The 25,882-nt window shown below is 36.4% G+C and overlaps 1 pseudogene; it reads left to right on the top strand.

Moving 5' to 3' along the window:
- Positions 1–25,882, top strand: part of LOC144250946 (metabotropic glutamate receptor 5-like) — a 103,005-nt pseudogene that overhangs the window by 21,598 nt on the left and 55,525 nt on the right.

The raw sequence follows: 25,882 nt of genomic DNA, 5'->3' as shown, positions 1-25,882 counted from the left end.
TGAGTGATTAGTATATATAATAATAGTAGGTTGAGGAGTGTGATCCCTGTCTGAACCTTGATGGCCCATTGTTAAGAAGTTCTTTCAATCATTTTAAGACATGATTTTTAAATACATATTTTAAATATAATTGAAAAGTTCTATGGTATAGAAAAGAGTATATGGGTGGATTACCAAGATTTAAATTTGAGACTGAAATAACATAATGAGTATAATTAGAAAGGTTTTTTTTTCTCTATAATTCACTTGTATAATGTTAACAAAAATTAATATCATGTTATAGGATGGTTAAATTAATGTTAGGCATGTACTGGACATATTTTTATTCTTATGTTATGATTATTTTAATGGTTATCATAAAGTAAAAGAAATTAGTATATTGAAAGTTAAATTGACATATCCAGTATCAGTAAATGGTAAACTGACACTGTGGTGCACACCTATAATCACAGTGACTCAGGAGGCTGAGGCAGGAGGATTACAAGTTCATGGCCGGCTCAGCAGTTTAGTGAAAGCCTGATTCAAAATAAAAAAATAATAATAAATAGGGCTGAGGATATAGCTCAAAAGAGGAGTGCCCATCCCCCAGGTTCAATCCTCAGTACCACTGAGAAAGATGAAAAAAAGTGTGAATGGTTCTGTTCTATTATGCAACATATATGCACATATTGAATTTTACAACAAGTAAAATTCTGCCAAAAGTATTAGGTAATTTTTTGCAACTCAAGATAAGAGAGGTTAGCATTCTGAAACCTAAAGTTTTCTTGGTGTTACTGTACTTTTTCATTTTAACAAGCTGTTATCTTAACAATCACCTAGGTATAATGCATGACCATCCTGTGGCCTGATTACCCATTTCATGACTGATATAGTAAACCAAAATTAGAAAACAAAAAGAATCATTTACTCAGAAGATTTCTGTTCTAAGTTGAGGTTATTCTTTTTTTTTTTTTTTGTCTGTGTGTGTGTGTGTATTCCCACAGTGATGGCTGGGCTGATAGGTATGATGTGACAGATGGATATCAGTGAGAAGCTGCTGGTGGAATCACAATCAAGCTCCAATCTCCTGATGTCAAGTGGTTTGATGATTACTAGCTGAAGCTCTGGCCAGAAACAAACCTCCAAACCCCATGGTTTCAAGAATTTTGGCAGCATCGTTTTCAGTGCCAACTGGAAAGATTTGCACAGGAGAACAGCAAATACAACAAGACTTGCAATAGTAAGCAGATTTATTGTATCATTTAAAGTGGACAAGGCTAAGACTCCAATCTAAGTGAACTATGTCATGGGGATAGTGGCTGTAATTTGTTAGCAAGGAGGACTCTCAAATAGAGTAGGTATTACCACTTAATGGTGATAAACAGGTTTTATTCTCACTAAGAAGAACATATCTCAGCAAGTGTTTACTCTATTGAGATTTAAAGTGATTAAATTATTTATATTTATATCATTCAAATAATTGGACATGTTTTTGTGAGACACAGTACTAAAAGATCATATGGGCTCTAGAATACACCTATTCTTGACACCCTTCAAGGCAAGGACTACATTCTGCTCATTTCTATGATACTGAGCAGATGGAGGACCATTTTTATTATCTCAGTACAGTAGAAGCACATATTAAGGGTTTTATATAGATCTGAAGAGTTAATGAGTGAATATTAACAACACATCCAATTCCTACTTCCATTAATGAAACATAAAATAGTCACTGAGATTTTACTATGTACAATTATGTTGTTTCAATAAACACTCTTAAGATATTCAAACATTTGGTAAATGCTTATAGAGATCCACAATATGTCAAATATTGCCTTAACAGGGGTAATATTATAGGAGAAATTAGTTTCTTCCTTCAAAGGTTTAGTGTCTAGAAATGGAGATATGTGCCCCCTTCCCCCCAAAAAAATTGCTGTTCTGTGTTGCAAGTATTGCAATGAGGGATAAACAAAGTATTTGGTTAGGATCATTTGTTGCACATACTAAGTCTTGGCAATTACATTCTTTTTTATGACTGAATAATAATCTATTGTATATCAGCCTGTATGACCTAACATTCATATGATTTGGTGAACTTTACTTAAGAAAGAAAATGATCTCAAAATATAAACACAAAAATAGAAATGGAATCTTGCAAGGGTCTGTTGTGAGAGGTTATGGTAATCCACCAGCTTCAGGAAAAAAATGCTTCCTTTGAGGAATTCTGAAGTTTGAGCTCCATCTGTCCCCAGAGTAAGAAAATCAAGTTGCTAGTGCAATTGTAACCAAGGTTAGTACCAAGGAGGAATCAGGTTTCCTCTCTAAAAGGGCAGAAAAGGCTCAGGAAAGAGCAGAGGCAGGGGCTGAAGCCATGGAGATTGTGGTAGAAATAAAAAATAATGAAAGGTTTGAAAAAATAGCACAGTTGCCATTTAAAGACAGAACCAAGCCCACCAAATAGCAATGCTACTGTACCTGGCATTTTAGTGAGATGTAACGCATCATCATCATTAAGCAAACTGGTGACCTTGGGCAAGTTACTTAATTTTCCTGTGCTCTATTTCTTCTTGATGTATAAAATAGGGATGATAACAGTATCTAGTTAATCAGACTATGGCAATGATTAAATGAGGAAATTCACTTAAATGGTGTCTGATATATTCCCAGGGTTCAGGAAATAACAGCTCTTTCTGTTATTATTATGCAGTTTCTTCTGTCTCCAAAGACGTTGCAGTTGTTCAGGTACAAAAAAATGTAAGGAGAAATCTCTGTTGGAAAACAAGTCGTTTATCTTAGAATAAATGATTTGCCTGAAAATTCCTCATTTCTGAAATAAGTCCTAAGATGCCAGCAACTTTTAGTTAATGCTTTCTCAAATGATTCTTGAGGCCGGTACTATTCTCCTATGGAGGCCTTCCCTCTAGTTGACCTTTAGTTCCTTCCTGAAAATCTTTTCCTTTAAGAATGTTATGTAAGCCTGTAAAGCACCTTAGGACTGCTTTCAAAATCTGTATCTTCCTGGGTTTCTGTTGATTGTGAAACAAGTAGAAATGTTGAGGGAAAGTACACAGCAAAAAGGCAATGACTTAAGATGATTCACCTCTGAAAACAACTCTCCTCATAAGCGGGATTAATATTCATCCTTTGGGAATTCTCTGGAAGCTAAATGAAAGGCTTTATTCAATACAAAATTTAACACATTTCATTATATTCTACACTCTAATTTATTAAACTATTCTCCAGTGGTTTGTTTGTTTTTGTTTTGCTTCTGACATTCTCTATAATGCTGAAGGGAAAATCTTTGTGCAAAAACCTTCGAGCTTCTGTTGAATTATTTTCTTAGAATGAATTCCTATGAATAGAATTACTGGGTCAATATAGCTGATTCTTTACATTTTAGTTGCTTATTTGCATTGCTTCCCCACCTGTCAATTTCTACCTTCCTTTTGTTTTTATAGAGCTCAGCTTAATATGTTTCTTGGCAGCTTCTCAAATAGTTTCAAACTTATGTTCACTTCTGACATTGTTTTATGGGACTATTAATCATGCTCAATTTTGTTTTTAATCTGAAACCTTTAAATGAATCAATGTGGCATTTCAAGTCTGGGCAAAGGATGTGTTTCAGTGTGTGTATGGATGCTACAAGATCCGTTGGCATATTTAGTAAACCATTACAATGTATTTACTTATGAATAGAAGTTTGAGTAATGGGACTGAAGTAGGGTATTACTTGGCAATATCACATTATAATAGTGAAGTTTTAAAATTTGGTTTTATTCTTTCTTTGTAAACTGAAGATCCATGATGACTTTTCTTCTGCCTTCATCTGGAGTGTTTTGATCAGTTTTACTAGAGGGTTGACTTGGGCTGTCTTTCAGCTCTTTTGGTGACAAATCTCAGTTCTTGAAGTCTACTGCCTGTCCATCATCTGATTCACACCACATCTCATGCATCACACTGGTGGTGAGCTCATCTCAGCAAGATCCCTTTCCCAGCCCTCTGCTTGCTGGTGTATTTCTGTCTAGGTAAATTACAGGCAGTGGAATGGCATTCTGTTTGCATGTTAGCAGGGAGCCTGGAGAGTGATTTATTCTACTTGGCCATTATGTAGTCAAATTTGACCTTTTAAAAAATAAGTTTTCATTGTGCTCAAAACCTAGCTCTACTAAGTACACACTATTACCTTCATATATGACCTTTTTGGTCTCTCCAATGTGATATCAGACTATTTAAATAAAGAGGGTTTTTTAAGCATAAAATGAGGGGCAGGGAGTAAGATGTTAATAAAGAGCACAGGATTTGGAAATAAAACAGCTGATTTCAAGTTCCACTTCTGTGACTTACTACCTATGGGGCTTTGACCAGCATAGAAAACTTTTTGAGTCATGGGTGCCTTATTTAAAAATGGGGATAACAATTACCCTGTGAGTTTCTTGAAGAAATTTTATAGACCATAAACTCTAAGTCTTAAAATATGTTTAGCATAGCAGTTCTACATATCTGAAATAAACTCAACTGGAAAGAATTATAAATCTTCAGTGGAGATTACTGAAACATTATTAGTTACTTTGAGCAACACATTATTGGTGAATGGGATAATGAATAAGTGAAAGAAGGACAACATTGTCTATTTTAGCATGTAGTAAACATAATAAAGCTGTAATTACAGTTACAGGTAGTTAAAAAGGGTCACCTCCAGAAGCAAAGATGAGCTTCCCAATCTGTTTAATGCCATTTTTACTCCATGCTAAATACAAAAACTACCTGAAACCTCCAAAAATTCTAAGGCATCTCTTGCATTATTGGAATGAATTTTATTGTTGTTTCTTTTGGTTTGGTTTTGTGCATTTGTGTGTGTAAAAGCTCTTACCAAAAGAGGTTTGTTTTATTTTTAATAAATGGAGGTTATTAGGCAATGTTTAGAGGGGCATGCAAAAGAGGGCTGGGGATAAAAGCTTATGAACATGAAAAATATAGCTATTTTAAATCAGTTTAATGAAGGATTTAAATGATGAATTGGCAATCAGTCTAACGGAAGACCTTTAAAAATATGTCAAGGATCCTTTTGTAAGCAACTGAATAATCATCAATAATTTATTAATAGAATACTATTAATACTATTTTAATTTAAGCTGCACAGCAGTATTTTGGTTATGAAATTCAGTTCACAAACAAGCACAAAATATTTTGCATTGACCTGTGGAGTGTCATTCAATGATGGATACTTCAGAAGGATTATCTTCTGAGGAATTTTTCTTTGGTAAAATAAAGACTTCTCAGTCTGGCTTTGTCTGATGCTGTAGCTTCTTTAACAAAGACTTAAATGTTCTTTTCCTCTCTTCTTTATGACCTATATCTAAAGTCACTTGGGCACATGCCTTTTTTTCTGCTTTCTCCCAATATTCTATGAGCTCTACAAGGAAGGACCTGCAGATTATGTATCTCTATAGCTGAAGTACAAAGTCCATTGCCTACAATTTATTAGATGCTCAATTAATGTCCACTGTACAAGCTAACCCATTATGTTCATTGGCCCTAATGTAATGAACCATCTTTATTTAAATGAGATAATGAATAAGTGAAAGAAGGACAACATTGTCTATTTTAGCAAGTATTTTCACATTTTAGGATTCATAATTATCTTGATTTTATCATATTTTGTTTTATATAACTTTTGAGACATCAGGAAAAGAAACTAAAAAGAATGTGAATGTATTGGTATTAGCAAGTCTTATGACAGTAGCTCATTTTATCATTTCCTGTCAAATACTAAGAACATGGAAGAAGTTCAGGGTCCAGTTTTATAAGATAAAACATCAGGTCTTAGGTCCCTGCAAACTCTACAAGCAGTTTTGTAACTTTGGTGAAGTCAGTTAAGTAAGTTCCTCATTTGGCAAATGGAAATAGCAAGGCTTCTTTACCTACTCCACAGATTAAACATGAAAAGTAAAGAGAGTATTTCTGCAAAAGCATTTGTCTCAAAAACTCATGGAAGTATAAGGATTCATCTTGAGGCACCTTGTAGCAGACAGATGTTGAGAATCTCATTACTAATTTACATGAAATACCTAATATGCTCCAGGAGAGGTGAAGTGTCAATTCTGATACCAAGGCCTTTTGAGCCGTATTCCAAGACATACTCAATTCAACACTGACTCTCAAACTTCAGTTCAATGATTATGGGAGTCTCTTTTACAAAAGGAACATAGCTTCTTTCTTTTGGTTTGCCAGTGTCTAATAAATATTCAGATATAGTATCACTCTGTGAAGGTGGGCTAGTGACAAGATTTAATTTAAAAAAAAACAGGACAATTGAATCAGCACATTATAATGGCTAAAGTGTGGGTTCTAAACTTTTACTCTCTTTTTTCAAAACCCACCCTAACTATTTAATTGTCTTGATCAGTTTACTTAATTTTTTATAATTTTATGTTTCTTCATTAGTAACATGGAAATGGAAATAATAGAGACTCTGCCATAGAGCTATTCATCAGATTAAATTTAAGTAAAGTTCTAGTACAGTGGCTGATACATGTATGCAATAAATAAATTCTGATTTATTGATTGGTGCTCATCATTTTTCAGATGCTAGGAACTACATTCCTTTCACCATTGACTATTAGATGTGATGAATTCACTGATTAATATGCAATGCTAAAGGGTGGATTACATATGGTTTAATCAAGAAGTAACAAAATCATCTCCAATGTTTTCCATCTCCCTTCATAGTAACGTAATAAGGATTGCAGTTCAGCCATTGCACTGAGAAGCAGGATTCCCTGTTTTGACATGGGGTGCCCCTCTTTGTGGTCATGGCTCTTCCTCAGCCTAGTAGTTAAGCACAAAATCATGTCTTTATGTTTGCTCCTGTCCTTCTTCATGCTCACCAGGTACAAAGACAGGAGACTGGCCCAGCACAAGTCGGAAATAGAGTGTTTTACCCCCAAAGGAAGTATGGGGAATGGTGGGAGAGCAACAATGAGCAGGTAAGCAAAATTGTGAGTGGCCTGAGGTGGTGTGAAATAAATGTATGCAAGCTAGAGGAACAAGTGGATCCCTGGACTATGTCTTGCTGAACATCCCATAATGTGTGTCCAAACTGGGCTGCCATTGGGTTTCTGTGTTGTTTGATTGGCAAAACCAAGGCCATCCTAATGTAAAGGAATGGGAGCCTCTTGTCCCAGGTGCTGCTGTTTCTCAGGGTTGTGCGCTTTGCATGTCTGAAGCCTTAGCTAACAGTCAGTTCTCTCTAGGGTTTTAACTTATTGGTCAAATGGTTCTGGAGTTTGCAAAGTGGAAGAAATTGGAGGAAATTCACATTCCAGGACTATACCACTTAAGAAAACAAATGCAAAAGTTTAGAACTGGTTTGAGGGAAGGACTGCAATTAAAGGACCATGCCAGCCCCTGATCCTAAACAAGCCTGGAAATTAATCTATGTTGAATATAACAACATATCAGAGCCAAGGGCAAATACCATGCCAAACCAGTGGACTGTAGGGGCAAGAGTTTTCTTGAAATGAAATCAGGAAAGCTAATCCTCCTCTAACTACTGTAGCTTTGCTGCTCCTTGACTTCCTTGTGTTGGTAGTAAACACTCCCTGTCATTGCGCTGTGCATTGTTCCTTCATACCAGGCACTTCCAACTGTGTTGAACCCAGTGAACTGGGGTTTTTGGAACTGTAAGCATCAACTGAGCTGTGTTGCATGAAGTGAACGAACGTGCTTTTTTTTTTTTTTTTTTTTTTTTTTTTTTTTTTGCATGGGACTGGGTTTCAAGGAAAGTGCTCTGAAGACAAAGGCCATCGAGGTTGTCATTAAACAAACAGTTCCAGAATGCTAAAGGAGACTTAAATTGAGAAGTCACTCACCAGAAATCAAGCTTCCACTTCTAATTTGTTGTGGTATTTCCCAATCCAGCTGTGGTACAGAGGTATGGAGGGAAAATGTTGCAAATCAACCTGGATTAGAGAAAAGAAGAAGGCCAGGAAAGAGTGTGTACATGTGCTGTTTGCATGTGCTGAGAGCATCAAGCCGCATAACAAGAAAATATTTGAATCCTGTTCAAATTTTACCCCCAAACATGTGTTTGCTTCCTCAGTGGTGGGCTCCTTCCTTTTTTCAAAATAATAACTCATTTTCTCCAAGAAACTCTGCATTGCACAGCTGCTGTGGAACTATTCACAAGACAGTCTTGTGAAAATGGTTCTCAGAACAGTGAAATGTACATAATTTGAATGATCATTCATCACAGCCCTGGCTAAATTTAGCCAACTTTGTTCATGGCTTCCAGTGACAAAGTACTGAGAGAGTGTGTACCCTTGCAAGCACATATGTGTGCACATTGGTATACTATTGGCCTTCTGTAACAGTCCCTTTATACAGCTGTCTTAGAATGTCAAAATATCTGGAAGATGGGCCTCAATGGACCAGTTTGTGAGACTAACTGAGCAAGGACTCCCGTTAATTTAAGTATGACAAACTGACAGAAAAATCAGGCAGACAGCATTGATGTAAGGTGGACAAAGTGAAAGAGATTGCATCAAGTGAGAGCTCCAGGGCTCTGTGCAGAGTAACTTCTGATTTGAAGATTAAAACTAGAGTTTCTGAACCTAGCAAACCTGGCTGCCAATCAAACATACTGGAAAAAATCATGAGTGATATAATCTAGGCATCTGTCCTCAACAAGTTTCCTAGATCATTTCAATTTAGTCAGAGCAATAAGCTGATATTTCAAAACAACCCATTTATCTGGGAAACAACATGGGCTGTTTGTGGCAAGCATTAGGTCTTAATTATACCATGTAATGTTCTTAGGAGTGTTTAGTTAATGCTTAGAATGCTCACATCTGAACTTCCAGAGATTGGATTTGCTCAAGGTTTTCTTAACTGAGAATGGGGGTAGGGGTACAGAGAGAGTGGTATACAAAGAGAAAGGAACCCCAGGTCAAACAGACCAAGCTTCTTTGACTCAGGTTCAGATCTATAAAGGTAGCCAATTCAATATATCTACTCCAGAAATGGTCCAATTTCTTCTCTAATAGCAAGACATCATTTAACTTTTGTTTCCTCACATTTTGGGGATATAGTCAAGGTAAAGGCAAGACTTATTACATTGATATATCCTGGTAGGAAAGAAGGGAATGGTGTGTACTATAATAAAAAACATTTTGTTGAAGTAATGACTTTAATCCCACGAATAAGCAAAGCTAATTGGGTTCAAATGATCCTTTCTTTCTAATTTCTCATGTCCTTAGCAATCAATAAAACCACATACACATACTACACACACACACACACACACAGAGAGAGAGACACACACACACACACACAGAGAGAGAGAGAGAGAGAGAGAGAGAGAGAGAGAGAGAGAGAGAGAAATGAAGAGAAGTCCTTCAGTACTCTAAATCAACTTTCCCCTTAAAGAAGAGAGAGGGCCTGGAGACATAGAAACAGACCAAAATTCTCAAGGCCTTTGCATCTTTATTTTTTCTAGCTTCATATTTATTCAGACAATACACATGCATTTGTTTACATATATACACACAATGACATTTAAACAAGAGAAATAAGTTTAAATTAAAGATTAAAAAAATATATGTCAAGGAGACAACTTTTATGAAAAAAAAGTGTATTACAGAGTTGCAGAAGTTAATCCTAATTTACTTACTCTGGAATTGAAGAGATGGAAAAAGAATAACTGTATGCATATGAGATGTTTATAGATACTTTTAGTATTATGTGACAATTCTTTCTTTCTTATACATCCCCACACCTTTGCTAATTGCCTTTCCTGAACACCCAGTTCCAGGGAGGGACAAAGTGAACCTCAAGTAATCACAGAACACCTGGAGTGTTGCTCTGTGTCTCATGGGCCTTAAGTTTACTATGATGAAACTGTGGAACAAACAGGACTCTGTGAATTCAGGTGTGGTGTAACTGTCCCAGAGTCAAGTTGGCTAGTACTAGTAAAACCTTCCTACAAGTCTTATACTGTATTTTATCTCTGTCCGGTTTCATAATTATAAAGTATTTTGTATTTTTGTCTCATAGTGCATAGTTGCCTGTATCTTCTCACTAACCTTGAGATTTTTCAGGCAAAAAAAAATTAATCTTGTTCACTTATGTTTTCTAAATTCAAAACTGCTCTGGGTCTATTTTTTCAGTCAATCAACCAGTCAATAAAAGAACAAGAACCTTTCTGTATGTAGGCAGCAATGTTTTAAGGACCATGGTATATTCAGAGAAGGACATGATAATCTCCATCCTAAAGGTACTTACTTTCTTAATAAAGAAAAAAAAAGTCTAATAGAGACTGTAGGAGAAATTGTTACATTAAGATGTTCAATCTGAGATGTGGATAATATAAGCTAGATTTGGAGAGGAGGGAAAAGGAGAAGTAACATGACACACAGTTACAAGATCACATTTCAAGAATTCCAAGAAGAAAATTTCACAAACTATACTAAGGAACACTAGACCAGGTGCAGGGTGGGTGGGAAGCAGGAAAGCCAGTAGGGATGACAATGGCAGAGCCCACACCGCATGCTATCTGCCCTTAAGAGACTCTCAGTGAATGCTTACATAATAAGTCTTGAGAAATTAATTTTATTTTGTTTAACCTAGTTGATCCTGTAGCCATTTATTCAAGTCATCTGTTGTCATTCTTTTATTTATATATCTTATAATAAATCCTTGAAATCTTAAAGCAATTTCCCAAAGAAATCTTTCACAAAATGGCAAAATCTCAGTCTAGCTAAAGTTTGGTGATTGCAATAGAAATCATTGACTTTGCCAAGTGTCACAAACATAAACCATGTCCCTAATTTCCTTTGCTTATTTTCCTAAAAGAATAACTAATTACTGAGAGTATATTGCATTCATGTGTTATTAAATTTGGCAATCATCTCTTCAGCCTATGAAAAGCACATGACCCTCTGTCTCAATCTCTGTTCAAGCATCTTCTTGACTAACACTCTTTAAACTGAGAAACAGAAGAGCAGGTCAAAACCTTCTTGAGGCTGCTTCCCTCCACTGTCAAACATGTATTTGGCAAATATTTCACACACACAAACACATGTGCATACACACACAATTTTTGTAAATAACTCAGTATATATATATATATATATATATATATATATATATATATATATATATATATATATATTGTATTTGCTTTATTTGAAACAACAGGTTTATATCTTATGTTTTCCTGTTTTAAAAAAGAGCAAATATACTTTATTTGACACAATAGATTATATCTTCTGATTTCCTGTGAAGAGGAAGAAGAAAATCAAAATAATTTCTGATATAACAAGTGCCAAGCCAAAAAGGGAGCACCCTGCCAAATAATCAGCAAGTTCAAACTTGTCTGCATTAAGAGAAGAATGTGTGAATTTTGAAGGATGCTTTCTACTTTTAGTCTCACCTCAAGATATAGATAATATCTTGCAGTTGGGTCTACTTATTCTCATAGTTGTATTCATATTAGGTGGGTAAACTAAAATGTAGGCAAAAGTTATTGAACAAAACGGAGTGCTCTAAAAATTTAAATTGATCATTTCATCTAATTCCATGTGTCATGAGTCATTTTGAACTGATTCAACTCAAGTTTATTTATTTTTAAAACATTTATTCATCGCTTATGCCTAAGTCAGCGTGTCTCATACTGGAAATTCAAGCAGAGATGAAATAGGCTTTCTATACCTAACCTTTTTTTTACTGTTGTACTTCATATACCTTGGATTCATTTTGGAGCACTGCTCTGTCATTTATTTTGACTTGAGTAACTTGGTTTAGTTCCATAACCTAAGTTTTCACATCTATAATGCAGGTTAGTTTTATAGGGCTGTGGTTTCCATGATACTGAGGTAGTAATGAACCCCACCAACCTCTGATTCTTGCTATCACACTGGAAAGATTTCATACATGTTGTTCAGAATAACAGGCATAAATTGATTCGCAGGGATAGGAAAGGGAGAAAGAGGACAGGCAGAAGGAAGAGAGTAGGTTTTCTTAGAGAAGAGAGGAATAGTGTGGCTCTCCTGCCATGAAGTTTTATTGAGAGTCCCTGGGAAGTTTCCTGAGTTGCCCAGGTTCATCTCTTGACTTTTGACCAACAACAGGATAACATCAGACTTTCAAATCCCCACTGCCATCACAACTCTAGATCACTTTGACTCATGCTGACTGGTTCTAATTTGTACCTATTCTTAGGGATTTTGTAGTTAGGGGCAATTATCCTTATTTCCCTGAGTTCTGGGATCTCTTATCTGTGTCACAAAAGTCCCCCTCCCACACACACACTTCAGGATAACTTTTGTTCTTATCAGCATTTCAGATCTTCAGCTCTCCTACAGATAAAAGGTTGTTTGCAGAGCAATGTAACATATCCTGTGGACTTAAGCCAGGCAGTGCTGCAGGTAAATTACTTTTTAAAAGTGAAAACGTGAGGGTAAGCACAGTGGGCCTTTGACGTAGAATATTCCCTTAACTTCATGTTCCCACCACTCACATTTGACTATGACCTATCAGTTAATGCCTGGCTATACCACACATTCAAGATGGTAGAATTAACTTCATTCACTGAAACTCCCTGCCCACCCGCTCTGCACCTGGCCCCACACTGAGTACAGAAGATACTCAAAGCTGCCATCTTTAGGATGCTCCAGATATGGTGCAGAGTTGATTTTTAAATACATAATTCAATTTGAAAAGTGCCATATCGGAAAGCTGTTGTGAATGTCAAATATGATAATATAGGTGAAAACACCTTGTGAGCAACAAAGTGTTATTCAAATGGGAGCTATTATTCTTTTGGGACCCTTCTTTGCCACCAGTTCATTTCCATCTTTTATGCAAGGTTTAAATGGAGCTGAATTCCTCCACATGGTTTTACTGGCTGCACAGGCCCACAGATATAAAACATCTGTATCTTGTTCTTTCTCACTAAATTGTAATCTGAGACTTCATAACGATGGCTGGAAAACTATCATTTCTGTTTTGGGAAAAACACAAATAAACTAAAACTCCTTCTAGTCTTAATTGGAACACTTTTACTAAAGACTAGAACTCAAAATTTAGAATAAGGGGTAGCTTAGTTTTAAGCTTTGAGTTCAGATAACTGAATTATGAATTAAAGGAAAGAGCTTAATTTAGGAAAGAAAATGGTTTAATGACTCAACAAAATGTCCAAGCTTAACACCTGCTCCTGTGTCACATTCTTCTTTGTTAAAATGAGTTCTCTTTATGAGCACTCTTGGAGAAGGTAGCCCAGTACTCGTGCCATTAGGCACTTTAATAACCCACCCAGGATGGACATGTAACATTTCCAAAAGGCTATTAAACCAAAAATGAGTTACCACAGGGGTGAGTTATCCTCCTTGCACAACCATTTTATTGGGGATTAGAGATCTGGTAAGAAATATTTTCTGGGGCATTTTAAAAGTGTGCAGCCACTGCTGCTAAGAGAAAGATGAAAATCCATCTCATAGGACTGAGGGAAGGGCTTCATGGGATTTGGCATACAGAATTAATGACTTTGTCATATTTTCAATGCATATTAAATTAAATGAATTTTGTTATTCTGTATTATTTTTATCCCCAGTATATAGACCTCATTAAGCCCCACTTTATTTGGAAATCTTTCCTTGAAACTTCTTTCCCCAGTGGCAAGTTTCTCTGGATTCCTCTAATATCAACAATAAAAACCCAATGGTCAAAAACAAATGTCTTTTCTTTCACAGAGTTTTCCTATTGGTTCATTCTTTCCATCCTCATTTTTGGCACACTCGTTAGCATCTTAACATTGTATCCCTATATTATCAGAACAACCTCTTTAATCTTCCCTAGATTGCACTATCTTGCCTAAGACAATTTTCCCTATTCCTCAATCTCCAAAGAAATAATTAACTTAAATATATATATATATATATATATATATATATATATATATATATATATATATATATATAAATTTGGTCTTAACATTTTCCTGAAGGAGGATCAGGACTAGAGTTAGATGGGAAATAGCATCCATGGATGAAGCTGGTTGAATGTTTACAAAGATGATGACATTGTGCCTGAATCCTAATTGTCTGCTGAGCTAATGATCAAAAATATAAACATTAAATAACAGAATTTCAATGGCTGAGGAATAACAAAAAGAAGACATGGTTATTTCTTCATTTATTTATCAAGAATGTAGGTTTTATTCATATCTAATAGCCTACTTTTGTGGTCTAATATATTCAACCATGTATGAATTCCAGACACTGAGGAGAAACACAGGGTTATTATTAAGGGATTATTCAACTAGAGAAAGAGAGAAGAGGGAAGTAGATCTTTATAGATTAGGGGTAATATAATAGCAAGAATTTTTATAGAAGACAACATAGTCTAACCTGTACCTTCCAATACTTTAGCATCTACTATATCCCCATAGTCAAACTGGAACCATGGTTATCTTCTTGAACCTAGTGGATTTTCTCTCTTGAACATTCCTTGTGGATTTTTGTCACTGTCATTGCTATCCTTCATGGAGGGCAATGTCTATCACTCTCTTTGTACATCACCATCATCTATCAATTATTCAAAGCCTGGATGCATGCTCTCCCCTGTTGGAAGGTACCTTTCTTTGACCACTCATGCTAGAAATGGTTTTCCCCTCTTATGAAATTTTGACTCCCTCCTGATCTGTCCCCTGTTAGAGCCCAATGAACTGATTCCTTGTTAGCATGCTTCACTGCCATCCTTCAATTTCCCTGTTTTTAGCATTCTTCCACCTGTCCATCTGCTTCCTCCTTTCAATGTCATAAGGAAAGGAGAAACAACCTCTCTGTCAAAATACTGTGAACACCTAATAATGTTAGCCTTCTGCACCTGTCTTCTCTCTGTAACTCCATCTTACCCTCCTTGGGAGCTGTCTCATACATCAGTAATTTTCATTCACAGTATTAAATAGCATTGATGAATAAAAATCGTTTGCAAAGTTATCACATATTATTTGTTGTTAACATTAGTTTAAATGACAAAATTTTCAAAATAGTACAGATATAAAGTTATCCTAAAAACATATTATTGGAATTCTAAAATGAGTCAGAGACAAAATGAGAGAATTAGAACCATCCATGGGAAAAGTGTTTTTTATTGCTTACAGCATGAAAGAGAAAAAAAAGGCTGAGAACTGTCAAATAATATTAATTTATCTGGTTGTAGGCTTCAAGTGCCTCCATCATTGAGACATCCAATCATTATTTCTGACAAACACTGTTACCTAATGAACTTGTGCTATTTGATTTAATGGCCACAAAAAGATGTAGAGCTTTCTTAAGCATATGAATAAGCATATGATTAAGAAGTCCAGAAACATCGGGCAAGAGAGACTATAAATAAAATGACTGGCTTACCTAGTTTAAACACATATCATCTTCAGATGTCATCTTAGGTTTTTCTTCTGTGGATTAAGGAGGTCTAACTTCAAAAAGAAAGTATTCACAGTGTAAATTGTAATTATAAATCAGGAGATGGCATTAGTCTCACTCTGCCATTTGTTAACTCTGTAACTGTTTCGGGCAAATCACCCAATCTCACTGAGCTTTGGTTTTCTCATCCTTGAAAAGGTTGATAAAGATGTTGTTCCTACCTATCTTTTACAATCAGAGCATTCCCAAACATACTTTATAAAGCACTGTGTAAACACAAGGTGGATTGCATGGATTCTTCTATCTGTATTAGATAATTAGTCCTTGGTTTCATTTCCTTTCACCTAAGTGTTTTTCTCTATGCAAACATTTCTAATGCATACATCGCCATAGCCATTTAACTTGTTTCTGTCAGCAGATAGCTCTTTATATAGTGTAACTGAGGAAATTTATATAGATAATTCTGCTACTTTCTTACATATTATAGTGTGTTTTTCAGTATAATTTTCAAAATCAAGATGTCAGGTTTTATTTTATTTATTTTTATGTGGTGCTGAAGTTCAAACCCATTGCCTCACCTGTGCTAGGCAAGTGCTCTACCATTGAGCCACACAACCTCAGCCCCTAGATATCAGGTTTTGGGCAAAGGTTAGAAAGAAATTTGTTCACCTACTTTAAAATGTCTGAAAATAAACGCTATCAAATTCTTTAGTGTTCTTCAAAAATTGTATCACCATACTTTGTAATTCAAGTCAAATTATAAAGTAAAATATATGGATACAAAACTCTAAGAAAACTAACCAAAAAAATGGAATCACCACTGAAAAATTTCAGTTTATAATATTCTTAAATTATGAAGTTCTTTCATTCACTTAATATTTTCTGATGTCATTCTGCAGGCAGCAGTTGCTATGTTCTAACAACATTTCAAGTTTTTTTTTATTTTTCAAATATTTTAATCTTAGAAAGCTCATAATCATACATCTCCCTCCTGAATACCCTTCAAATCAAAATACCCAAACAAGAGAGGCTCAGTAATGAAGACCATTTTTAATAAAAAATACTTGTTAAGTTTTGGTGGGCATGATTGATTACTCAGAGTTTTCTGATGCCCTGCAACTATTTAAGTTATGAGGGAATTTCATAACTTAGACCATGTAACAAAAAATAAAAGTGTTGTTTAGCGTTATCTTTTTTAAAAATTCAGTAACATAAAATAATTTTAATTGCTTATATACTGTTCATACAACCCTAAACATGTTCTGAGGAATAAACACTACACAGTTTATTCAATAATCATTTGAATAAAAAAATTATAAATTCCACAAATTTTTTGATGGTCAACTTCTCTATTAATGTTTGCCTCTAATGATGTCATGTTGTGGCAAAAATTCTCTAATTTCTTCATATTTGGGCGATAAGCAGAGAAACCATTAAGCTAACATTTAGAGCCTGCTGGAAATTAATAAATCATTTAAGTGCCTATACTGAAGGAAAGAAGAAGTGGAAACTTCTCAAGGTAGAAGTTGTCATTTTTGCAGATCTGAAATGTAAACAAAAAAAAAACAAGAAAACAAAAAAGTTGATAAACAGTCAACATTATTAATACACTGCTTATTTTTTATTCAAAAGTAAGGAGCAAATTATCACAAAACAGAAGACATCACATTGCACAGTATTATGTCTGAGAAAGGGTTGGAAAACATTGGAAGCATTTTGGGGTTTCTTCCTATATGTAGCAAACCATTTTGTCTTGTCCCTCTCTCTTCCACTCCTCTTTCCTCCACTGATTTTCTAACAACCAATATATGTAGTGGAGAAAGGTAAAATCTCTGGAGAGGTAAAGAAAAGTTTCCTTTCTTTTGTTTTCCTCAAGCCACTAGAATAAACATGTAATCCTGCTGCTGACAAAAATCCTAAATAATAAACTCAATATCTCATCTCCACTGAGTGGAAGATTTCACAATAATGAATAATTTCTTGAACTTGCAGAACTGCTATACTTTATTGAGAAACCTATTATGTATGTATGTATTAGATCCTCCAAAAAATCATGTGAGTTGGGCAATGGATATACATTTCTTCCATTTTAGCCATAAGGAATCTCAAAAGTGCTAAATGATTTGCCCAGCATTAATCAGGGTCAGCTCTTAGACCCACCATTTAGGTTGTATTTCCCTTCTACTATCCATATTGCTTCATTAAGCTTCAATACTGAGAAATTTCACTCACGTGCGCACGCGTGCGCACACACACACACACACCCCCACACACACATAGCGATGAATAAAAAAAGTATGCATTATTTTCATTGTAGATATTAAGACCATATTTAATTGATGAAATATCTTTTATCTAGATACACTGAGTACTACTGATTTAAAGGAAGTGATATACAAAGTAAATAAATCCATAAGACAAAATTAATATTAAATCATTATTGAAACTTCATTTCTAACAGAAAAAAATATGAAATTTTAAAAATGAAATGCATTTATCCATTCAATTATTGGCCCCAATATAGTTTTGAGTGTGTGCAGTGTTCTAGGCAACACACATATTGGGTTTTATGGACATAACAAACCTGTGCCTTTGTCATGCCCATCTGGCAGATGTGACACACATATGACCCAGAGTTATCAAATGCCTAAATGGCTATAGAAATGGAAGTCAGCCTAATCAGGGTCTCAGTTAAGGAGAGCTTTCTTCAAGAAAATTAAAGTGAAATGTGAAAGTAAATAAATATACTGTGTCTAAGCAAAAAAGAAAGTAGAAGAGAGAAGGGAGCACAATGAAAAAGCATTTCAAGAAGAGAATAACACGGAATTTAGTAGGAACAGATGGGACCATCAGAAACACAGCTGAGGGTAAGAAAAAGAGGATGAAAATCCAGGGATTCAAATATTTGTTAAAACTGGTTAAGTAAGGAGAAACAACTGGAAAGATTTTATAGCTTTACCATGTATTTTAATTTTCCCTTAATTCTTTTTCTTTTACTGGGGCTCAAAATGGCATTGAATATATTGCTTTTATTTACTGACATGTTGTATTTACATTGAACACAAAAACTGAACATTCTTAGACACATTCTCCTTATTATATACCTGAGTTGTTTCACTGAATGCTCAAAATAACTTTTGCCAATTGAATCATTGTCTGCTTCTTGCTGAAGCTTAGAGATTATTCTTCCTCAAGCATCCAGGATGGCAGATGCAGAATTAGAATCCAGCATCTCTTGTCCACTACACTTTCCACAGCACCATACATTGCGCTCTTAGCTGAAAAATCCTATTCATCTATAAAAGTCTTTGTAAGATTTTGTTGTCATTGCATAAGATAAGAACTGACTTCATAAAACCTACATTTCACTAATAACGAGCTAACTAACACCATGAGTAGGTTTTTCTTTTTCTTATGAATTCTTGTTTGCTTTGGGGAAAAAATCTGTAATGTTCTACAGAATGAAATGAAATGCTCTGATTTGGATTCCATTTCTCTGATGTCTTCTATGTCTACTCAGATGCTCTTGTACTCTTTTTCCCTCAAGGCCATGGGCACCGTGTGCAAAGGCACAACCAGAAAATTAGACGTAACTATTTTGTTCAAAACTTGTTAGTGAGGATGGTTCTTTTTTTCACTTATTCACCAAAAAATCTTTCAGTATACTGTTATAGTTTGAGGCATGACTATGTGTGAGTCCAAAGACTGTCACTGTTAACATCCAAAGTTATGTTCCATCATAGTAATCTAAATGCATTCAAGAGAGAATGAAAGAGAAAGACTTTTAAAAGTAGATGTTACAAAACTGCTCTGCTGAAAGCAAAAGCATCTCTAGGGTAAAGCCTGCTTAAATAAATCCAGTTATGCTTCTGGTTTCTAGCCTATACTTTGTATTAAAAAAGGCCTCAGTGACCTGAAAGACTAATTGCTCTTCCCAAAATGGCTGTTTCTTACCTGCAGTTAGCAGAGAAAGGGAGCAGTTGGCAACCATCCTCTCGATCAAATCCCATGAATAATCTGGCCTATTTCTTCTGTGCCATGATGCAGAAGTTAGTGGACACCTGGGAGAAAGAAAAGTAATGTACTTAAAACTTAAAAGGTAGCAGGTCAGGTTAATACAAAATGAAAAAAACAAATCCTGAGACAATGTTAGAAAGGAAAGTCAACCATTTGGCAGTACCCTTTCAGCTACCATAGATGCATACCAACCTCCAAACCTGGAAATGATTTCATTCATCCTTTCCAGAAAAGTGGGTGGAGGTGGTGAGAAACATCTCATATTCCAGAATTCTGTAGGACATTAGGTTGTAATATATAGGGCAGATTAAATGAAATGAGATTTCACAGGAAGTAGTAGAAAAAGGAATACCACAAAGTAAAAAAGGGACAGATGAAGAAGCAAGCAGTATAGGAAAGTCAAGAAGAATGTTGCTAAAAGGGCTATAGAGTTAGTGGTCTGTTTCCAAAGGAGCAAGTGTCTCAGGCAGAGTGGATCTGGCAGGTGCAATCAGGCAACCTTAAAGCAAGTGGGCTCCGAACAGGGTTTAGACCCCTGCTTGGCAATGGAGAGATTAGAGCCCAGAACAAAGGACAGCTTTCTGTCAGAGTTCCTCAGTGAAACACCAGCATCAGTCACCTTGGGGAAGGGGGGATAGAACACAGTTCTGATAAAAAGCATAGATGCTTAAAACCCAATTCAGACAATCAGAATCCGGGGGGGGGGGTATGGCTAATCTGGCAATTTTGACACACCCTAGGTGAGTCTTATGTATAATTAATACAATAAAACTACATTTTTCCACCATTCTTCTCAAACTGCCCCAGGCTATCTCTTGGTCATAACTCCTAAAATATAGATGTCTGCATTAAAGGTAACAGATCCCCTAGTCACAGAAATCTTGCATGTAATTCATGACATGGATTCACATCAAACTTTTTCCATGTGATGTCCCTGCAGGTCAGGGACATGATATTCCTGATGAAGAACAGTTTTTGAGGTCATTGTGTCAGGTTGGGGTGGTAAGGGTGCAGACTTTGAAAATGGGAACCAACTACACTTTCATCAGAATAACTTTCAGAGCCAAGGTTGGAGAACAAAAAGGACTATTTGGGAAAGAATAGAGGGAGAAAGGCCTTGTCAGATGACACTCATCAAGGTCAAAACTGGAAATCTCTATCATAGGTGCCATAGTGATGCATTTCACTCTTCCACGTGGAATTCAAGTTTTAACCTTAAAAAGAATGTGAGAATTTATGTGAAGTAGAGAATTTCTAATTAATTATTTTCCAGCAAATAAGCCAACCTAAATAAAACCAAGTTCAAAATCTAAAGTTCAGATAGAAATACCTAGTTATAAATATAAAACTGCATTATAAAATTTGAATTTGAACCATACTACTTCCTGGTAAACCCTGATTCTCTCACTCCTCTTCTCCCCTCTTGAGACTGTGAGTTTATATTGTAGTTATAATGTTCCCTTCATCTAACTCTAGGAAAACCTTACCCTGTACCAGGCACTCCTGCACACAACTACAATATTACAAACCCTGGTTTCTGGATTTGCAGCATAAACAACTGTTGTACTCAAGGGTGGGCAGAGAATCCTGAAAAATGCTCCTGTAGCTTTCTATCCCATCTGACACATGTTCATGATAGTGATACAGCTAAAGGCCAGATAAAATAAAGCAGCCTTTAACCCAGAAGAAAACCAAAGACACTTCCAAAGGCCTCTTTCCATGATGTCCTTTTGATGTGTCATTTCTTGAAAGAATATGAAAACCCCTTCCTTCTCTGTCCCCACAATCACCCACTATTGGGGAAGCCACCTAGAAGACCCCTTCAGCCTTGCTGAGTCATCTCTTCTCTTTCTCTCAACAGCTCTAATGGAAAATCTGTCACGTGGGCCCAGAACGAGAAGAGTAGGGGACAGCACCTATGGCAGTGGCTGTCGGTCCACATCAACAAGAAAGAGAACCCCAATCAAATGGCCATCATCAAGCCCTTCCCCAAGAGCACGGAGAGCCACGGGCTGGGCACCAGCGCATGCGGCGCAGGCCCAGGGGCGTCTGGGGGCTTGGGTGGCGCAAGTTGCGCTAGCGCTAGCCCTGCTGGGGCTGAGTCCCCAGACGCTGGTGCCAAAGCGCTGTACGACGTGGCAGAGGTGGAGGAGCAGTTCCCTGAGCCCGCGCGCCCATCAGCGTGCTGAGCCACCTCGAGGGCTAGGCCAGCCGCACGGAAGACGACGTGCCCGCGCTGCATTCGGAGCCCACAGCACGCTCCTCGCAGGGCTCGCTCATGGAGCAGATCAGCAGCGTGGTGACTGGCTTCACCGCCAATATCAGTGAGCTCAATTCCATGATGCTGTCCACCGCTGCTCCTGGCCCCGGAGTGGGCGCTCCTCTCTGCTCGTTCTACCTGATCCCCAAAGAGATCCAACTGCCCACGACCATGACCACGTTCGCCGAAATCCATCCTCTGCTAGCTATAGAGGTCACTGGTGGCACACAGCCCGCAGCCGGAGCCTCACCGGCAGGGGGCGCTACTCCAGAGACCCTGGCAGCAGTTCCTGAGGCGGCGGCAGGCAAGCCAGACCTGGAGGAGCTCTCACCCCGCCATCCCCTTTCAGAGACTCAGTGGACTCTGGGAGTACGACCCCCAACTCACCAGTGTCTGAATCGGCCCTCTGTATACCATCGTCTCCCAAATATGACACTCTTATCATAAGAGATTACACTCATGGGGCTGGGGATGTGGCTCAAGCGGTAGCGCGCTCCCCTAGCGTGCGTGGGGCCCGGGTTCGATCCTCAGCACCACATACAAAAAAAAAAAAAAAAAAAAAAAAAAAAAAACGAAGATGTTGTGTCCGCCGAGAACTAAGAAAAAATAAATAAATATTAAAAAAAAAAAAGAGATTACACTCAGAGTTCCTCGTCCTTGTGAACGTCACTGGAAACCATGCTGGGATCCGCATGCAGAGCAGAAATCTGCTTGTTCACACGGAGGGACGCAGTGACACGCGTTCTCATCCGGTTAGGACCTGAGGTAGAAGATGCAGATTTCAGCCTTGATGGAAACACGAGATTATAGTGCTATTTCACAACAACCGAAGAAGACACCAACTACAAATTTTTTGGCAGATTTTCTTCTAGAGGCCTTAGAAAACATGGGCTTTTAAGAAACATTGTTTATATTTTTGAGGACTGACAAGGAGTCTGTTAAAACAGTTACATTCCAAGTGCTTTGCTCTAGGGAAAGCAGAGAGAGTGAAAAAGCATAATGGAAGGTGAAAGCGTAGTTAATAAGCAACTGTAAAAAGTTTTATTTGTTTACTTTAATTCTTTCCCCAGAAGAGTCTTTGATTCACCAAACATGAATGTACATTTTCTCACAAACTCTTACATCTGGGACCAAAACGTCAACCTTTCTGGTTACTTTTTATTTATTTATTTTCCTTCCTTTAAAGACCTTGGAAAGCAGTACCTTGGGCCCAGTACTTAGAGGTGGGGGTTGTTGTGAGTATGTCCCATGCATAACACACAACTGGATAGTGAGTGCTGCGCTAATGCACCTAGAGCTTCTACCTGAGATTTTCCTCTCCAATTTGGTTGTAAAATACTCTTCCAAAAGTCTGCATCTGGAATTCCACTTAGTTATTTCAGATTCACCCCCATTAACCAAGAAAAACCAGTGGAAGATTTCTTGACTATTTCACCATGTTGCCAATCAATACTGGAGTAGCAAAAAAATGATAATAATATTTTCTGGAATACCATTTTGTAATTCCCTCATTGGGGTGCATTGTGTAGCTGGAATTTCTCTTTATAATAATAATTCTTGAGCTCCAGCCTGGCGATCTGTTTCATGATACACAGCCACTCCTGTTCCGTTAGTGTTGCCAGCTAAAATATTAAAATATGCATTTGGACTTCTTCATTCCTTTCTTTTGAGAACCTGATGCACAAGAGCTCCTCTGTTCTTTTTGAGTCCCACCACTGGAAGAGTGGTCATTATACCTAACGGAGACGTTGTCATTATCGGAGGGACTATTGTTGAAAAATTAATATAATATTAATACACTGAAAATTTTAAACTGTGTCAAGTAGGCTTAGCAAAGATTTTGCTGTGCCCATGAGCAGTGATTTTATCTTTTCCTGGCTGCTTACACAGGGCAGCTATGAACTATGACAAGCGTAGATTTTTCAAAGCAATACAGAATACTGAAACAGAGTAACCTTAATGAATATTAACAAGTCTTTCTTAGCCATTCCAAAAAGAAAAAGAAAAAAAGGCAAAGCAACTATTAATATTTTCGTTTTAAAAATAAATATTACTATGATTTTGTGCACTTCATACTCTCACTTTTTGAATACTGCAGAAAAGAGATTTAGAGTTATAATTAAAATATGTGCTTTGATAGGATCATATAAGGTAAAAATCATAGCTCAAGACCTTAATTCACTGTCATCTCTTTATTCATCCCATTGCAGCTATCCTCAGGTACCAAATGTTTTGATTTCTAAATAAAGATAGTAATAAAAGGAGGAGGTGTCCTATAAATTTAAAGTTCAGTTGACCTAGCCTTATACTAAAGATAGCCTTATGAAAAAGATTTGCTGTGAGGCAGAAGTCTATTTTTGGTAGAGAGAAAAATAAATAGAATTTTTCCTTTTAGCTAAATATCCTTATTTTCTGATAAGCTCTTACTTGAAATTTGAAGTCAGTTCTCCCAATATAAAACATTTAAAGCTAATGTTAATTTTCTAAAATATTCTTAACAGTAATCAAACCTCCTATGCCAGATTTGAAAATAACATCATCAGAGCACCCTGATCCCAAATATGAGTGAGACTCTTGAAACAGAAATGAAATCCTGTTTCATTCATGAAGCTAATTCTCCTAATTTCATTGAAAGAAAATGTCTGCCTCCACCTGAAAAACGAATGTAAATATTTGGAAATATTAACACTCCTGGATCCCCATCAGAAAGGTGACACTCATCTGGGGATTACTGTCTTGATTTCCTAGGTATATTTCTAAATATGCTCTATTCTCTAAGCTTTACAATTTGTGTTATTAAATCCTTACATTGATTTCTATTTTATTCTCAAGTACAATAAGTTTCACTCTACTGACCAAAAAAAAAAAAACATTTTAATTATTTAAGTTGAGTATTTTTCCATATGCTCATTGACTATTTGGATATTCTCATGGTCTTTTGCTCGATTTTTATTTTTCCTAGGTTGAAAGTCTTATTCATTTGTGGGAGTTTTTTTGTATTGTTTTGTATTCTGGATGAGTCCTTGGTCAGACTTGTGTTGCAGATGTCTTCTCAGTACGTTTTCATTCTTGATGTTTTCACTGAGAAGTTATTAATTTTAATATAGTAGGTTCTATTAATTATTTCCTTTATGGTAAGTGCTTTTTGTTTGTAGTCTTTGCTTACTCCAAAGCCACCAAGGTGTACTCTGTTCCTTCTACAATTTTAACTTTGATAATTAGATCTGCAAGCCTTCTGAAGTTGATTTTTGTATTTCATGTGAGGTAGGGTTCAAAATTCATATGAATGTCCAATTGACCCAGCACCATTCCTTAAAAAAAAAGTATTATTTTCTCCAAGCACTACAGTGTCACTTTGTCATAAATCAGGTGATTGTGTCAAATCCATTCCTGGTTTCTCTCTTGTTTTCTGTTGGTTAAGTTGTCTTACATACTTTTTAATTTTTTTTTCTTTTTTGTATATAGCCTTTTACTAGGAATTGATATCTGGTGGTATGATACCTAGTTTTGGTCTTCTTTATAATCTCTTTTTAAGAATAATGAATTAATATGTGTGAATACAAAATGATAAACCAGTCAATTTTAAGCCAGATAAATAGGGGAGTAGTAAAAAGAGAAAGCAGGCAAATCAATGAGTTAGACCCCCTGAGAAGATAGTAGGAAATAGTTTAACCAGTGAGAGTTGGATGCCCTCACAAGTGGATTTAGGATTTTGACAGTTCTGAGTGATGCTAAGTTTTGCCAAAGGGGTGTGATGGTAGATGACTGAGTTGAGGTATGGGAGGTTGTTGAAGGTAAGCCAGGCAACTGAGAGACTGAGTATGCATATACTGATGTTTATATTTTCTAACTTAGCATCTACCTCAAAACAGCTAGAAAAGAAAGAATTATTATATTCATTTTACAGTTGAGAAGGTGGGTTCAGGGATATTAATGACTTCTTTAAGGCCCCAGGAGAATTAGCAGTTGAATTGGACTTAACTTAGGCCTTCTGTCCAGGAATGCATGCTCTGTTCATATAGCTTAGCTAACAAGACCTGGGAGTTAAAATTTTGGCTACAGAAGTCTTATTATTGAAAGGCAAAATTATTGCACGCAAATATACAAATTTTTAGTTATGCATAGGTAAGATGTTGATACGATATATGCAGGAAATACTCCAGAAATGCTGAAAATACTTATTCCTGGGTTGTTGTGATTG

This window comes from Urocitellus parryii, chromosome Y (assembly GCF_045843805.1).
Source record: "Urocitellus parryii isolate mUroPar1 chromosome Y, mUroPar1.hap1, whole genome shotgun sequence".
Lineage (NCBI taxonomy): Eukaryota > Metazoa > Chordata > Mammalia > Rodentia > Sciuridae > Urocitellus > Urocitellus parryii.
Note: the sequence above shows the minus strand (reverse complement) of the source record. Positions and strands in the feature narration are given on the sequence as shown.